This window comes from Cryptomeria japonica, chromosome 4 (genome assembly GCF_030272615.1).
Source record: "Cryptomeria japonica chromosome 4, Sugi_1.0, whole genome shotgun sequence".
Lineage (NCBI taxonomy): Eukaryota > Viridiplantae > Streptophyta > Pinopsida > Cupressales > Cupressaceae > Cryptomeria > Cryptomeria japonica.
Window position 1 is genome coordinate 721446338 of NC_081408.1, and position 13758 is coordinate 721460095.

Sequence of the window (13758 nt, forward strand, 5' to 3'; positions counted from 1 at the left end):
TCTTTAACAGACTGTTTGACGAAATACTCAGGAGCAATGCGGATGCTCACTTCTTAAAACTCGCTCAAGAAGGAGCAAAACTCCCCTTTGACTTTGATCTTGCCCAATTAAGACAAGCATCAGAAAGACAAAGTCACCATGAAGAGGAAAGAGGTAGAGATCCCATCAGATATAACATTCCTCGAGGTAACCCACCACCTCCTCCTCCAAATGAAATGGAGATGTTGTGGCAACAAGTCGAGAATCTCGCCCAACAACTTCATAGCAGTGTCAAGACTAACCAATTCTCACTCAACGACATCTGTACCTATCCTTTTGATAGGAATCTTTATATGCCACCCTTTCCACGAGGATTCGAAACACCCAAATTTGAAAAATATAGAGGAAAGGGAGATCCCCGTGATCATGTTAGAGAATTTCATTCTGCTTGTCTCGAAGTGGCATATGAAGACACATACCTAATGCGCCTTTTTCCCCAAAGCTTGGGAGGAACAACCACATCATGGTTTTCCTGACTACCAGGTGGCATTAGAACATTTGAGGAACTCATCCAGAAGTTTCTAGCTCATTACTCTCATAACATTGAATGCGACATTACCATGGCTGATCTGTGCAACACTAAACAAAAACTAGGTGAACTATTCTCAGTATTCCTGCAACGATGGCACCAAATGTCTAGCAGACGTTCTCTTCAGTTACCTGAACGAGAACTAGTGGAAATATTCATTTCCAACTTAAACGAAGAAATGGAATTTCACCTGGATGTCAAAGACACAGACTCTTTTAATGACATGATCACCAAGGGTTTGAAATGTGAAAGGACACTTATCAAGAAAGGACTCATCAAAATCTTTAATGAACCAAAAGATGGTCCTCGCCCCCGCTTCAATAGCGATAAACCAAACTTCTGGAATAAAAACAAGAATATCGTCAATGATGGGGTTGTGGATGCCCGGACTATCCAAAATGCACAACCTGTGGTTCGGTTTGCAAGACAAAATCCTCCACCTCAGAATAACACAAATGTTCCTTCCAATCAAGGTCGCATCACATCTCATGATGAACCTAGACCTCGTTAGCAAAAACAAAAACGCACATACACTCCCTTAGGGGAACCCATTGAAACAGTATTGCGACAACTCATTTCTCAAAATTTGGTCACTCTACCTAAACTATCAAACTATGAGCCTCAGGTCAAACCAGCAAGGTGGAGAGATACTGAACACTGTGAATTCCATCAAGGAAGAGGACACAAGACAAGTAATTGTCACGGATTGAAAGATCTCATTCAGGATCTTATTGACCGAGGAGAAATTGAAATAGAAGGACATGACCCCAAAACAACAAATAATGATCATCTGATGTTCAAAAATCCACTTCCATCACAAGATCAAAGGGGTCCTTCCACTTCTAGGAGAGGCACTGATACCACTGATTATACACAAGCTGCGTATAATTATACTGTAAATCACCTGTATGATGCCAATGAACAAGTTGCAACTATAACCATCAAAAATCCCCACTCCAATTGCAATGTTGTTAGACGTCGCGACAAGGTTACCATAAAGGCAGCTCCACAAGGCACCACCTCCATCCCAAAGCATTACAATCTTGTGGAACAATTAGATAAAACGCCTGCGCTTATATCCATTTTAGAGCTATTGCACCTATCACCCTCTCATAAAACTATCTTGGATCAAGCACTCCAAGAGGCGTCAGTCCCTACAAATCTGAATACAGACCAATTTCAAGCCATGGTTGGAAGTCTAAAGTCATCACCTTGTCTCACTTTTTCCGAAAGTGACAACTCTTCCTTCCAGCAACCTCATAACGCCTCACTCCACATCGAAGGATTTATTAACCAGCATAGGATCAAGCAAGTCTTGATCGATAATGGAGCAGGCCTGAATATTTGTACACTACAGTTGGTCACAGCATTAGGATATGCCATAGAATTAGTCGATCCTCGCAAGAAGATCACAATCAAAGCCTATGATGATGCAGAGCGTTCATCCAAAGGAGCTGTGGTACTACCAATCCGAGTGGGCCCCGTGGTAAAGCACATCATCTGTCAGGTTTTGGACCTTCCTCTGCCATATAATCTATTGTTAGGGAGACCCTAGATACATGCCATGCAATCCGTTCCATCTACCTACCATCAATGTATCAAGCTCCCACATAACGGTGTAGAGATCACAATCCTGGGTGATGCAAATCCCTTTGCATATTGCCATAATATCAACCATCAACCAGAGATTATCATTCCTAATAATAGAGAAGCCATTTCTTCCACATCATATATAAGTCTTGCCTCTCTTGCCAGTTCAAACACCACTATACCAAAGCAAGAAAAGCTTAAAATGAAAATAGCAGAGGAAGGTCCTGGGGAATACAACTTGAGTCAACTCTTTTGTGTGGGACAAATGCCCACTTCTCCTAGAACACATGGTAAACCACAACAGGTACTCCAGCAACCACTAGTCACGCTAGCATGTGCTTTGACACCTTTCATCCTTGGAAAGAGTCAAGAAGAAGAAACCCAAGAGGAGGACTTAGCGGACTGGATCTATAAAGATCCCATCACCACTGATATACCACAAGTTAGTCTTCCTACGAATCAGTATGGCAAAGGCCTCCTCATTATGCAAAGAATGGGGTATGATGGTCAGAGTGCTTTAGGATATTGCAAACAAGGACGACATGAACCTCTGCTGCCGGAATTAAAGCCCAAAGGTAATACAGGCCTAGGCTTTGAAAAAGAGATTTTTCCTAAATTAAAATTCAAAGGAAAACCCAACAAACCATTATGTTAGCCTATTGCAAAGAGGACACCTTTCATTATCAAAGCAACATCGAGCACCATCACAACTGCCCCACCGAGGCTCAGAATCCCAACACAACCATCACCAATGCCACTCATCCCACCAATCAACCTTGTAATCCCATCCATAGCAGCCATCACCTCAATAACACCATTAGTAGCAGCAACTGTATCAGAACCCGCAGTAGCATCTATGGCACTAGCAGTTCCAGCAGAAGCCACTGAGTCAACACTACTGATACTCCCCATACCAGATCTTTTAATCCCCATCAACCTTCCTGTAGCACCAATCACTACAAAGGTACATCAACCAATCACACCAGCAGTATTTAACTCCAAGGACATCCCAGTATGGTATAGTAATCGGATGTTGGAAAGTGACTCAGAGACCGACTCACATGAGTGGGAATTTGATTCTGTACAGCTTAACACTTCAGATGAGGAAGATGCACCACTACCTCCACCATGCAAAGACATCCTTGTTTATGGAGAAGCACAAATAAAGACCACATGGGTTCCTGAACTAGAAACATCTTCCACAGACCCTACGTCTCATCCTATGCCTGATTCTGACAGGGAAAGTACCATCAATGACCTTCACCATAACGTCTTAACCCTCACTGATACATCTAACACACTTAACCTAATCGATGAAGTAATGCCCATTATCCACCCTGAACTCATCGAATGGAACCAACCAAATCCCCCATATCTTGACTTCTTCCAAAACGATGAGGCTATCATTGACTTTTTGAAATTAAGGGATAACCTACCAAGTGGGGATCACAAAGCTAGATTCACCATTGAACTTAATAGCACAACATACTTCGAGGTGGATGCCAAACCTTTCAGCTGCAAAAACATAACAATAAAACATGGATCTTCCAGTGAAAACCACATTGTGGCACTGTTTGATCCAAAAAAAGTAAAAAGAAAGAGTGTATCCAACAGTAAAAACCTCTCTGAGGCGCTTGAGGATGAAGGGTTTGACATTCTCCCTGCTAGTACACAACAGGAACAATCAACGATTCTCATCGAGGAAACCAAAGAATACAATGTGGGGACTCTTGAAAATCCTCATCTCATACATCTAGCATCTCTTCTCACTCCAGAGGAACAACCTAAATTTATAGAATTCTTCCAGACGCGCCAGTTCAACTTTGCATGGTCATATGCATACATGCCTGGGCTTGATCCTAATTTAGTCATGCATCACCTTACCGTAGCAGAAGGAGCCAAACCTGTCAAGCAAAAGCTTCGTAAGATGCATCCTCAGATTGCAGTACTAGTCAAAACAGAACTCAAGAAACTCCTAGATGTTGGTTTCATTAGATCAATTGATTATGCAGAATGGATCTCCAATATTGTGCCTGTCGGCAAACCAAAAGGGGGCATCCACATTTGTACTGACTTCAGAGATCTGAATAAGACCTGTCCTAAGGATGACTTCCCCCTACCAAATATCGACATCATAGTGGATTTGACAGCAGGACATGCCATGCTTTCACTGATGGATGGCTTTTCAGGATACAATCAGATAAAGATCGCACCAGAAGATCAACATAAGACAACCTTCACCTGTCCATGGGGCACATATTGCTGGAATGTAATGCCTTTCGGTCTCAAGAATGCAGGAGCAACCTATCAAAGAGCAATGACCACCATCTTCCATGACATGATGCATACTATGATGGAAGATTATGTTGATGACTTACTTGCAAAATCACTCACCAGAGAAGGGCATCTCCACATCTTAGATAAAATCTTTGATAGACTGGAACAATACTGTGTTTGCCTCAACCCAAAGAAATGTGTCTTTGGAGTAACCTCCGGGAAACTTCTAGTATACATTGTCTCAAGCAAAGGCATTGAGGTCGATCCAGCAAAGGTCAAGGCAATCATGGACATGCCACCTCCAAATAATATCAGTCAGCTAAGGAAACTACAAGGATGACTCCAATCTATCCCCAGATTCATCGCACAACTGGCTGATAAGTGTCACCCATTCACACACCTGCTACATAAGAACATCCGCTTTCAGTGGGATGCCCGATGCCAACAAGCATTTCAGACGCTTAAAGACTATCTCATGAATCCACCATTGTTGATGCGACCAGATCCAAGTAGACCGTTGTTACTCTATATCTCAGCAACAAGTACAGCATTAGGTGTACTACTGGCACAACATAATATAGAAGGAAAAGAGTGTGCTGTTTACTACATCTCTCGCACACTAGTGGGCTATGAACTCAATTACACCCCTATTGAGTGAGCTTGCCTAGTAGTAATCTTAGCAGCCACTAAACTGAGGCACTATCTATTAACACACAAAATACAACTCATTGCAAAAATTGATCCACTCAAGTATTTACTCAGCAAAGCAGCATTGACAGGTCGCTTGGCCAAATGGGTAATGATTCTCAGTGAATTTGACATCGAGTACATAGACCGTAAAGCTATCAAAGGTCAAGTTATTGCAGATCAGTTGGCTGATGCACCTCTCATAGGTGATCATCCTCTCATTTCCAATTTTCCAGATGAAGAGATATTCATGATCACAACAACACAACCATGTAAACTTTACTTTGATGGTTCATACACTAGGCATGGCTCGGGGGTAGGCATTCTGTTTATCACACCCCAAGGTGATAGCATCCCGAAGTCTTATAGGCTCACATTTCCATGTACCAACAACATCGCAGAGTATGAGGCCTTGATCACAGGACTCAGGTTAGCCGTACAATGGAAATTACAAGAACTACAAGTATATGGCGACTCCCAACTGGTCATTCGACAAGCAACCGATGAATATCAGACCAAAGATGATAAACTCATGCCATATAAGCAAATGGTGGACACTCTAAAGACATCATTTACTACTCTCACTTTTGAGTAGATACCAAGAGATCAAAATCGAGCTGCTGACGCCATGGCTACCATTGCATCTCTACTAGATCTTCCACAAAATTCAACACGCTACGAGTTCTTGGTCGAACAACTTTGGATTCCCGCTTATGATATCCCCGAATCCGAAATGATATGTCGCCTTGTCGGTTCTGAATCCCCATGGTATGGTGAATTTTACACCTATCTCCCTGATCAAACCCTTCCTCCCAACCAATCACATAACCAACGTAAAACCTTCATTCGCCAAACTGCTCGATATACCATTATTGCTGAAACCTTATACCGACGTGGTCTTGATGGTACTCTCCTTCGATGTCTGGAACAAGGTGAGATAACAAAGGCTTTGGAAGAGGTCCATGAAGGAATAGGTGGGACTCACTCGAGTGGTCCGTCAAGCCAAGAAACTCCTGCGCAATGGATACTATTGGCCATCTATGGAAAAAGATTCCTACTACTTTGTCAGAAAATGCAAGAAATGTCAAGTTCATGGCGACCTGATACATGCACCAGCCCAGGAACTGCAACCAATCACAACACCATGGCCTTTTTGTCAATGGGGCCTTGACCTTATGGGTAAGATTCATCCATCTTCATCCAATGGCCATAAATTCATTATTACAGCCACCGAATATTTCACAAAGTGGATCAAAGCTGTTCCACTTACCCAGGTCACCGGCAAGCAGATCGCCTCATTCATCCTCAACTACATCATCTGCCGGTATGGTGTACCCATGTCCAGCATCACAGATAACGGTCTTCCTTTCAAAAATTAGGATGTTCGTGAACTTTGTGAGAAATTTCACATCCAACACCGCTTTTCCACCCCCTATTACCCACAAGGCAATGGTCAGGCCGAAGCATCAAATAAGAACATATTAAGAATCCTCAAGAAGACAATCAATGATGCCGGCTATGATTGGCATGTTCAATTGAATCCAGCACTATGGGCATATCGAACTAGCATTCGAACCCCTACAGGCGCAACTCCCTACTCATTGGTCTATGGTGCCGAAGCTATTCTACCTATTGAGGTCGAGATACCATCACTACGGGTTTCCTTGCACAATCTCATCAATGATGAAGCATACAGAGTCTCACGCCTCCAAGACTTAGAATTACTTGATGAGAAGTGACAAGCTGCATACAATCATCTCAAAGCCTATCAGCAGCACATGAGAAGAAGCTACAATCATCGAGTTAAACCTCGTACATTTGAGGTAGGTGATCTTGTTCTATGAGAGAATCCTCACAACCAACCAAACAGAGAACATCAGGGCAAGTTTGAATCAAACTAGCTGGGCCCATATGTTGTCACTGCTGTGTTCGGGTCCGGGGCATATTAGTTGGCTACATCAGAAGGAGAACCGCTTGCAGATCCAATCAACAACATGCACCTAAAATAGTTTTATACCTAAGATAAACAGAGCATCAGGCTCCCCTACATACCAGAAAATACCAAAAACATCCAGATAAATGACCTGAAGAAAATACAAAAACACCAAAAAGAGTAAGAGAAAAATCATGCATCCAAATGGTGAACAACCACTCTAGTGGCACCTTGGGTAAGTACGATGGTGAAAACCTGGCAAACAGGCGCCACTCGTAAAGGCTATGGCTCCATTGTCTTTCAGACTTATTGCGATCACATCTACTTCATACATACATCCATCCATGCAAAACCATGGCTTGTTATTCCTCTGCAATTATGATAGTACTCCATACATCTTGCATCCCGCTTTTTCATGGTCATGTCTAAAACTGGGGCAATGCATTTAACCTATTGATGGAAGTGGATTCTACATTGTCTTATGATTCATTAAGTTCTTCATTCAAGCAATCATCAAAATACCAAAAACATTGGAAAATAACACAAAAATACCAAAAACATTCAAAACAATTCAAAATCCAAAAACATCGACAAACCATTGAAAAATCCAACAAAAACATGGCAACACTTTGTACATACTCATCCATGCAGATACCAAAACAAACATTGACAAAATACTCACACAATGACCATTTACCAATCGACCACACAATCCACATCAACACTCAAAAACTGTCTTCAACAAGGATGCATCCTTCCTTACCAAAACAAAGACAAAAGTGACGTTTTCTTTGACAAGAAAATTATGTTAAGCTATCAAATACTTGGTTGATTTGTGAGTACAATCATTCGTTTATCTGTATCGGGATCTTTCAGCATTGTTTTGTATTGTTTGCGCATTATTTCCGATGAAGTTTTGGGGCATGTACTAATGGTATCTACGTGGGAAGTTCACCAAGCTACGTGATCATAGGCAAAAATACAGTCATAGATCACTACGGCTTGCTAACTACAGCGTATACCTCGACCATATGAGCATGAACCATTACCAAGGATCCATATTCTTTCTTCTTTATGTATATACTGTTTGTTTGCAGGTGCAATGCTCATTCTTTGGTTCCTCCTCATCCAAATTGGATAAAGGTTTTATCTCTTAGTATGGTATGCACTTGTCTCAGGATATGATCAACCTAAGATCAAGGAGGACGATCCAAGTCATGCATGAACAACGATAATCCTTGTCTATTCCACAAGCAATACTTTGGTCGACTTGACCCTTATATCAAGTCATTTGTATTAACTTGCTATATAAAATCCATGAAAGGAATACTCAGGTCATCTTGAATCATTATGTCAAGATGCTTGTATTCTCTTCCAACATTTTAAAGCTCAATGATGAAAATAGAGCACTATGGATCATCATTTCATCTCATCTGTTTATATCTTGCATTCCGTTGCATATCACCCATTCATTCATTCATATGTAGGTTTTATATGCAAAAGTGACCATTAAAACGAGTCTTGGATACAATCACGACCGAGTACTTTGATACATCATCAATGCATCATGCAAAGTCTCAAAAACCTTCCATTCCTCATGCTCATCTCATCATCGCATTTAGTTGCATCTTGCATTAAGAACATTCATGTCATTTAAAAAAAAAAACAAAAAAACTTAACATTGCATATAGTTCATTTTGGACATTAGTTTTCATTAAAACATTGGCATCATTGCATCAATCATAAATAATTAGATCCATTTGTGGGATTAAATTGTCTTTGATTATATTAAGCCATTTACTATGCATTCCTTTAGTGTCAGTTATCCATTATCATTTTATTATCCTTTATCATTTATTATTTTATACATTCATTTATCCATTTAGTGAAAAAGTGCATTCATTCATCCATTAACTAAGTATCTTATTATGCTCATTTTAGGATTCATTCACATTGCATTCATTATCCTCTTTTTAATTGCATTAAGGTGCAGTTATTAAAACATTAGTTATAGTATCATCACATTATCATTTGTACTTAAATCATATTTGTAGACACCTAAAAATGGTCAACGCTCGCGGAGTCATACTTTAACATTTGCGCATTGCCTCATTTTAGGTTTTTGTGTCGCACTAACATTTCTCCTATGATTCACACTTGGTCTATATCATTTGCGAGCATTGAGTCCTTCTTCTGCATTCTTCATTCATCTCGCTCTTAAATTTGGTCTTGTCGACAACACTATCCAGTCATGATTTTGATCGATTTTATCCTATCACATCAATGTGCGTGCTCATTTGTCATCATTTTGGACATCGTCAATCCTAATTAGGGTTTTGTCCTCTTATCAATCTTGTCATCTTGCGATCGATTTGTCATCGATCATTGTCATCTTGTCATCTTGCAATCTATTTTGTCATCGATCATTGTCATGTCAATCTTGTCATTTTGCGATCGATTTGTCATCGATCGTTGTTTGTTTCAATTATGTCAATTTGGATCAATTAGTCATTGTTCCTCGTCAATTGGTGCATTTATCAATTAAATCATTTATCACATTGGTCCTTTGTTAATCAGAATCATGATCGAGTCAATTATCTTTCATCAAGACCTAATTCATCTTCTAGGGTTTCGTGATTTAATCATTTAACCTGGTTTGTCATTTCCTCCTTTAGGATTAATAAATTATTTATTTATCCTAAGTTTTCTTGTCACAATTAAATGTTCATTTAATTGGCTAATTATTCCTCTTTGTGAATTAATTAATAAATGATAAATTATTAATTAATTTACCTAATTTCTAATTTCCATCAATTTCTTAATTCCTAAATTCTTAATTCTCTAATTTCCTAATTTTCTAATTCCTAATTTCAATTTCCTCCTATTTCTCTCCTAAATTCATGGAAATGACATAGAAATTTGTCATAATTTGTCATAATTGACAATCAATCAATTTTTGACATAGAAGTTTGTCATAATTTGTCATAAATCATCAATCAACAAATTTTGCATAGAAAGTGCATAATTTGTCATAATTTGTCATAATTGACATAATTGATTTGCAATTTCCATTTGAATTGAATCATGCTAATCTTGTCTTTTCTCCAATTTCTCTATAAATTGGATGAATTTCTTCAATCAAATCCCCTAATCAGATTATCGAATTTCTAATCAATCACGCTTCGAGTACTTTTGAGCAATTTTCTTACTTACTTGCTTTCAATCATGTATGTGCACTTGTAGGTGAGATCCACAACCAAACTATTTAAAGAGGAAAGAAGAACAATGGAGCCGCATGAAGGAAGCATTCAGATCTGCATATGGTTTGCATAGTATAATCTTTTTAAATGTTTTATCTTTATGTCTTTATTGGATGTGTTTAGGATAGATCATTGCAATTGTGCTTTCGTGATTGAGCTAATGATTAGTATGTTTATAGTGTTTGTGATGATTTCTGAACTCCTACCTCACATTAATTGGTGAAACTGATGTGAACACTAACCATCTAACCCCTTTACTGTGTTTTTGAGTGCTTTGGAGTTGATTTGCAGGTCAAAAAACCCAAAAACAGGGCAGTGCAGGGTTTTCTGGGGACTTTTGCGCCTGTGTGAGACAACCTGCGCCTGTGTCAAGCAACTTGCGCCTGTGTTGAAGACATTCTGTGCCTGTGTCATGACTTCTGCGCCTGTGTCATGACTTCTACGCCTATGTAAAGTCCAGAACAGAGGTAAAAATGCAGTGTTTTACTTGAAATTTGTTTTGTTTTTGCATTTTGTTTTTTGTTTTTTGGACTTTGGTACTAATTATCTGTGCAACATCTTGGCATACGCATGGCAAAGACAACAAATGAAACTACTAACATGTGTTATGCAGAATCGATAGTCAAAGAATAAACACCTCAAACTTCTAACTTAGGTTTTGCAGGTTGCCTTGGAGAAACAACTAAACTTGGTGTCTGCAGTTAATGTTTTAGGCACCTAGTGATTTTTAAATAGGATGGAATGAACATGTTTCTGCTTTGATTGTTGAGTGTGACATTGGAGTAGGAGAGTATGCTCTCATCCTTCTTAGGGTGATCAGAAATCCAGATCTTCGATACCATTCTCGTGTCTTTGATTGTGTGTCTCCTTTAGAGGGCCTGCCTTCCCGACCATTTGCTTTTGCAAGCAAGTGATAATCGTGAGAAGGGAATGACCCAAAGTGAGTACAGCTAGAATACCTTAGCATTCTAACTCACTATAAAAAAATACCTAATGAGCGAAAGCTTTGAAGGAAGGGTTACATGGGAATTGCAGTTACTTGGGAAGTGATGACCCTTGAACTCTTTCTCATATCAACATCTAAGTAGGACCTCACGGTCTAAATCGTGCTTGCGCGACTACATTTGTTTGGTATCTTGATGGGCTTAATGTCTCAATCACGCTTGCGTGACATCAAGGAGTAGCACTTAACAGAAATCCTGACTAAACACCTTGTTTTTAGAGGCCAAAAACCCTTCTAGTTGCTTGAGAAGGACAAGTTCGGATACTTGGAAGAGATACTAAGTTCGCCATGGGGAGATTTCCATGGGGACTGATGCTTGGCTGCCCTGAGAAGTGAGTGCCATGGAGGGGAGCCCGTGGGGTCAAGCATCTATGTATTCTCCTTGAATCCCATAATGAGTCTACCTCTAAAGTACCTAATGTCCTTGCCTACCATAAGAAATGTGTGAGTGAGCATGATTGTCTTGAGTCTATGTTAAAATATCTTGTCTTCTTTACTTGTCAAAAGTTGAATTGCACCTTATTTCAAAAACAAGACAAATTGATCCAACATAAGATTAAACACAAGAGACATTCATCCAACAAAAGTTCAACAAGATTCAAAACATCTTCAAACATGGTTAGAAAACATTGTTCAAAATCTTGTCTCAACATTCATGTCACTTACATTTAAGTTCATCCTAGGTTGCATTTTGCAAAATTCATTGTCAAGTACCAAGGTTAGGTTTCACCTAAGTCATACTCCTTTGCATATCAATAAGGGTCATTCATTTGCATGTGTCCTCTTGCGTTAAAGTCATACCATTGTCATACATTCATATTTGCATACCCTAGGTCTCTTCATCAAGTTTAGGTCATTAGCATATCATATTAGGGTCATTTGCATAGTAATTGTCCCTTTGCATATAGTGCCAAAACTAGGTTTTGTCATACTTGAGTAATGCAAATCTTTGATAAAACCCTAAGTTATTGTTAGGAAGTCTAGACCTTATCAAACCTTTTCTCTTTTTGTCATTATTGTCATTTGGTCAAACCTAGCTTAGTATCCAAGCATATAGGGGAGACATTGTCATTTTGTCCTTTTGTCACTTGGTCCTTTTGTCCTTTGAGGTCTAGACATCATTTCAATTTCCTAAGGGTCTCTTTTAGATTTGCATTCCAAAAAATTTGTCAAAATCTTGAAAAACAACTAAAAACATAGGTTGCATTCTTGCCATAGATTGCATTCTCATTTATTTAGTTTGCATTTAGTTGCATATCATACATCATCCTTTTAAAATAAAAACAAAATCCCAAAACATTGCATAGTGACATGTCTATTGAAACAAGGTTCCAAGCACCAATGATGCAACAAAGTTTTACATATCAACCAACAATGCAATAGAATTTTAATCCAAGGCAATCACAATTATATCGAACCCAACAACAAGGCAATATCGATCAAACTCTTTATGATGAAACAAGTCTCCAAATACAAAAACTAGAGGAGAAACTAGCTCAAGAAGAAGAGATATTGGAACAAAGTGTGAAAAACATTGAGAAGAATAGATCACAAATGTCCAAAATGTTTCGCAAATTGCTAGGTCAAAATCCAAAGATTGAGCCAATTGATGTAAGATCTCTTCTTGAACGATCAGACATACCAGCTCTCCTCTCCCAAATAGAGATGATGAAACAATTTCAAGAAAAGAGACAACATCAATTTCAACATTATGTGCCTCCACAACAAGAACAGGAAGGTGTTTACTATCAATCAGATTTTCAACCAACACAACCAATGGTCCAACATATACAACCAATACAACCTATGGTTCAATTTCAACAATATGTTCAACCAACTATACAATGTCAACAAATGGTTCAACCAATGGTGGAATATCAACAAGTTCAATCAACATATCAATGTCAACAACTACAACCAAACATTCAAAAACAAAGGTTGCAGCACACACCAACCCAAGTTTCAAACATGTCAGAACAATTGAGCCAAGGCCAATATCAAAACATGACATCAAACCAAAACCAACTTCTTGCCAAACAAGTTCAAATTCCAGATCCAATCATGTCAAAACCTCGAAAGAAAGGTGGCTTTATTGCAATGCTCGTAAGGAAACTACCAAGTGAGTTCTTTGAGGAAGATCAAAATAATACAATTCTGTCTAGCAATGCCTCATCCCCCTGCAAACAAATTGACTCTCCAGTGGCATCTATCCCTACACCTTTAGAAGTTTCACAAGAACCTTCCATATTGTCCTCACCAAACAATACACCCAAGGATGCAATTATCCAAGAGCTATCCATAATTGATTTCCAAGATAATCCAATTCATGATGCACATCCTTGTCATGTTTCAGAAATACAAGACCCAATGCCATCATGCACTTTATTGCCATTACCTATTTTAGAGGATCCCATTCGAAGTCCCTCTTCCTCATGTTCAA